The following is a 5,879-nucleotide window of genomic DNA, read 5'->3' on the forward strand; positions in this document are numbered from 1 at the left end:
TCTTATTTTTTGGCCACAGAAAAAATGACTTGATATGCCAACTAGACAATACAAGGCCACACTGCCCCTTGGGAACTTGTAGGACTGAGCTTGGGGAAAATAATTGGAGAAGAAAAGTTCAACCGCTTCAGTTTAGGAGGTCTGTCTGTAGACAGCAGCACAGACTCTCTGGGAAAAAGTAGATCATTTTAAGAAAATGTTATGAAAATAAGCTGTTTGACATAGTCAACAAGTTCATGACTTGTTGGATAGTTTTTGAGCATTTCTTTTTTTTTTTTTAACTGCTAGCGTCTGATGTATATTTCTGGTATTTAGCCGCAGCTGTAAACCTTGATAAGGTCTGTTAGAATAGTGTTGGGATATTCTCTTTAGTGCTGTAGTCCACCAGGAGATCTACACAGCTCAGCATGAGAGAGAAGCATTAGCATTCCACCTTTGTATGTGTGTAGGCTTCCTTTCACCAACAAGTACGATATTGTCATGTTTTTTTAAGTGTCATCACTGTGTTTGCCAGTGTGTTTGTCACCGCTCATGACTACACTCGATAATCCTGTAAGAGCTTTTAAAAAAGCTGTTAGATTGTTAGATTTGCATTTTCGTTTACAGTAAAGTGAAGAGTCATTCTTGTCAGCGCATGTTTTAAAAAATAGTAGCTAAAGCAAAAATAGTCCAAAAATAAGAAACGGTCAGTATTAGGCTTTAAATGGACCCTAGAATTGTGTTGTTCTTGATGTAGTAAAATGGAACTGACATAGAATGAACCTAATACTTAATTGAAAAGAAAATTCAACAAAAGGCTGGAAAACAGGCCAATTCCAAAATCCCAAAACTATTACATAAAGATTGTGACTAAATATATTGACACCCCCAAATTTTACATGTATTTACATTTATGGTATTTAGCTAACGCTCTTATCCAGAGCGACGTACAAGGTTACTCAGGGTTACTCATAGAGGTGGACCAGTGTAGTGTTAGGAGCATTACCTAAAGACTCTTATTGGTGCAGCGCAGCATACTTAGACTGGGAACCAAACCCCAGTCTCCTACATGTTGTGATAGCTCACTGGCAGGTAGTGGTGTTATCTGTTGCACCATATCGATCACATGCACCTGGCCCACTAGTAAAAGTCTTTCAAGGCTAAACGCAACAGCAGCTTTGGGAGAAAATGGTGTTTTTGATACTTGTAGTCAGTTTTCACAATCAGACAATCTTTGCCCTGTTTGTGCATCAAACTCGGCGAGCCAGCAGGTAAAACCTGGGGAAATTAGCAGATATTTCATACTGATATCTAACCCAAGCTCAGAGTAGCACCACTAGGGAAAGTGCCCCTTCCGTTTCAGATCGGCTGGACACTATCAGCCCTTCATCTCTCACCACACTGAGAAGAGTATCTAGGAAACCTTTGGAAAAGCTATAGCCAATTATTGGAATTTTCTTGTTACAGTGCTAAAAACAAAGCTATGCTATGTGATGTGGCTTCTGTTTGAGTCGTTGTGGTGACATAAACCACCAAGCAGAGCTCAGCAAATTAGTCATAAGCACACCATTAAAGAAAAAACAGGATTGTTTTAGGCTTAGGCTTTAGGATAGGCTTGTAAAACTGTATCTGGCCATGTTTGCCGCAATAATACACATATTTACTGTTTGGACATGAAGCAACAACTGAAAATACTGAATAAATGTCTACTGCACCTCCACAGTCTGGGAACAGCTGGCAATTTCGAGGCATTTTCCTACAGTCATGTATTATGATGCAACATCTTACAGGAATGAGTTCTCTAAAGTGCTGAATCAGGAATCCTGTTTAATTTATTTTCTAGAACATCAGTTACCAAATATCCGGGAGATACTTGGTAATTGGAAGCACTGGAATGAAGTCATTCAACAGAGGTTTTAGATTATTTGGCACAGACTAATAAAGATGATGAAATCTTGGATAGTGCTGAGGCATCATTTTGACCTTATTGTCTTTCCCAGAGTGGCCACCAGGTGCCATCCTGCCTCCACCAAGAAAAAGCCTAGTCCTCCCTCTCCTCAGTGGCCATGTCATCTCCTACATGGCCAGTTAGGAGCAGAATGAGCCATGTTGGGGGGGCATGTTTTTTTTGGGGGGGGGGGGGGGTAGTCTTTGGGCAAGAAACTGTCTGAATATGAAATTAATATCAGTGGATATAAACTAATAAATATATTTATGTCTTTCCCTTCTATTGTGCTCTACTAGGCCTCTCAGAATCATCATAGAGCACATGGCTGTTGTCTGGGTGTGGTTTGTTCAAATAGCTTTCTTCTATAAAGAATCGAGACAGAGAATCTGTCATCACAATATGTATTTCAATATAAATACACTACATGGACGAAAATATTGAGACACCTGAAATCAAAGGTATTAAAGGTGATTTACCCTGCTTTTGTTGGGAGTAACTGTCTCTACTGTCCAGGATTGCCGTGATGGCTGCTCCAAGGCACATGTACTCAATGCCCACTGTGTGTGTGTTCACTGCATGGATGGGTTGGAGACAGAGGCCAGATTCCATCTGTGTCCAACACAAATGGTGAATATGGGTGTCCTGTCTTGTCTTGTCATTCAGTGACAAGAGCAATACTGAGGTCAGGATGTTGGATGATCACCACCCCACCTCATCCCCAACTCCCCAACCCATCCCAAAAGTACTAGATGGAGCATTATCATTTCAGAGAGCACAGTTCTACTGTTCCACAGCTCAGTGCTGGGGGGCTTTAGGCCCTCTAGCCCATGCTTGGCATTAGGCGCCAGTAGGTCCATGTTCATCTACTCCTACGAGTCCTGTTCGATTGGCCTTACTTCTCCACAAGGACTAGACAAGCTGTGTGTGTGCATTTGCACATCGTTGTTGGCAATGGATGCAGCTTAAAGTAGCTGTATGCATTCATTAGAAGGGGTGTCCACAAACATTTGGACATATGGTTTATCTTAGACCTTTTTGACTTCAGAGTGAGATGATGAGGTATATATATACACGAACTAAATAAAATGGGCAGCAGTTAGTCAGTTAATAAAAACCAGAGTAAATCTTGTCCCTTTTTTCTAGGACTGCAGCAATTTCCAGAGAGCTGACTGACAGTGTGATTTTCTCATTTCTGTTCTTCTGCTTCAAGGAAAGTAAAAGACTGCTAAAAGCAGCGTGGTGAGTAACCAGTCACACGTGTTGGCCATCTGGCCAATGCTGAACCTGAAAGCAGTGCATGAGTAGCACACTGGGTGTATGTGATAGACATTACATAAAAAATGAAGGCATGTTAGATGTCTATAACTAATGAAAATTCATGTTCAAAGAAACCTACAGCACTGTGCTAAAGTCAAAGTCTATAATTAATGTTATTTATTTTTCAGAGACATGAAAAAAAAACACTCTTCGCCTTTATTACTGCTTCTATTCTTATCAGGAGACTCGCTTTCGGTTTTTCAGAGAAATCTGTAGGGAGATTTGTCAACACCTCCAAAGTTCAGTCTTAGAAGTTGGAACATTTTTTGCTTCTCAGCATCCAAGTGCTTGTAAAAACATTTAAAGATCAGTCTTGACTAATAATATGAATACCCATCCAAGCCACATAACCATAACAGGGCTGAAAAACGGTGCACAAGGTACCCTGTTCAGGGGATATTCAAGTATTGTGATTCTGGGTAGGCAGGCTTTGGATCCACTGTGACCCTGACCAGAAAGAAGCAGGAAAGAAGATGCCTCTATGTAGTGCCTCAGTGCAAAAAAAGCATCATATACCTAAAGCAATAGGGATGCTACCTGATAGGGTAAGGGATATAGACAGTTAGGTTTACAGCTTTACCCCAAGAAACATTAAGGCAATAAGGCATTTCTGTCCACATTAATGTGGCCAAAGATGTCAAACCCTATTATCCTTGTCACAACTGTATAATAAGACATGAAATTGAAACACTGTGAACCTCAAACACTTTGAGGGTTGTCCTGGGTTGTTCTTAAAACAAACAAACAAACAAAAAATACATAACCAATACAGGGCTACCCAAAACTGCTTCAGTCTTGACTTTTAGTTGTTTTACTTGTTTTACTGATGCATACACCCAGTCCACTAGTGAAAGTCCTTGTCCAAGTTTGCTGTTTCGCCTTGGAATTCTTGGACAAAGACTTCAGGAATATGTTCATGTTATTAGTGGAGAGCAGCTCATCACCTCCAGACTCTGGTAGTTGTGGAATAAGGGTTGCTACTCAAGCCAGGCCTTGTGACCATGGCTTTTCCTGTGCCATTGTCTGCAGAAACGGAGCTAAAACTCTGGACATGATGAAGTGAAAGCTGGGGGAGCAAACAGGGATCTGCAGTAGACTATATGATGATGCAAACTTTCACATCTCTTCACATTTCACATCGCTTCAAGTACGGCTCGGCTCGACCCGCCATCCCTCAAAATCTGCGGAAGACAAGCGTCCAGGCTTTTTTCTGTCCTGGCACCAAAGTGGTGGAACGAGCTGCACCTGGGTGTCCGAACGGCCGAGTCGCTCTCTGTCTTCAAACGCAGACTGAAGACCCACCTCTTCAGAGAGTACTTGGACGAATAGTTCTATGGTCGCCTTATTGTATTGTGTTTAGCAATGTCTAAAGCTTAGAGGTATCTTTTGAATTATTAGCCTATTCTAACTAGCTAAGACTTTTCTTGGGTAAATAGCAAAGCACTTTGTAAGTCGCTCTGGATAAGAGCGTCTGCTAAATGCCGTAAATGTAAATGTAAATGTCTTCTCTCTAATGTCCACTCCCTCAAAAAGTAACCGGAATACCACAGGTAACTACCATACACAGAGCTAAACACACATCAGAGGGAAAAGCAAGTGCAGGGAGACTAAAAACTGGCTACAGTATCTTTAGTTTGTATACAGCACGTGGTGCTGTCCACAATGAGAGGACAGCAGCACTATCCGGTAAGACTCTGTAATAATTACAGTGTTATTGTTACAGTTAAAACTATGCTATAAAAGCTTTTGCCTGTAATCCAGTTTATGAAAGCAGAGCTTATCTTTTTTTCTCCACAAAAGGAAAATCAGTGTGTTTCATTATGACACAAGATAACAGGGTTGTAAATTACATGTCACATATTTACTATTTCTACAACACACGAACAATTTAGAAAATACTACATATTCACTGCTGAAAGTTTTTCTATAAAACTAAAGAAAGAAACTAAAGAAAGAAGAGGCAGATTTGTACCTGTTTTTTTCCCTGGAAGGAAAAAACATCAGTTGAGAAAGCAGATGTTAATTAGACAGTCTGATCGACTTACCCAGGTGCAGTTCGTCACAAAATAACATTAAAAGGACAGATTTTCATTCCCCAATCATTTATGTTAAATCGTCCCTACCTAAAACTTACCTAACTTACCTAAGGAGGTTTACGTGTTATAATGTGCTGATTTTGAAGAAAGTTGATCACACTTCCGGAGGTTTGCATGCATGATATACGTGTAATGGCTCTGCCACGCATCCCTGTCATCCCACCCTTCTCATCTATAGGAGCCATGTTCACTGCCCTTATGCTGTCCTTTTGCTCCTAACCACGCGGGCACCTCCTGCTCAAGTGTTTTGCATAAATCACGGCTGCTTTGGGTAATGAATGAGAACAGCCATTTCGACCACATTGCCTTTTGTGCGAGGGGATTTGGAGTTGGAGCGTATGAATTTCCATTACCCCTCCCTGACAACTGAACTGCTTACTTTTAATTGGAAATGATCATAACTCTCTCGTGAGCTTTACTGTGGAAGGCTTTTGGCGCGCATTCATTCTCATATGGCGCTCACAATGTCGTCCCAGAATGAGACATCCATCAAATCTCAAGGCAGGAGACACTCTCTCTCCAGCAGGCGGAAAGGAAAG

This window comes from Salminus brasiliensis, chromosome 3 (assembly GCF_030463535.1).
Source record: "Salminus brasiliensis chromosome 3, fSalBra1.hap2, whole genome shotgun sequence".
NCBI classification, from domain to species: Eukaryota; Metazoa; Chordata; class Actinopteri; order Characiformes; family Bryconidae; genus Salminus; species Salminus brasiliensis.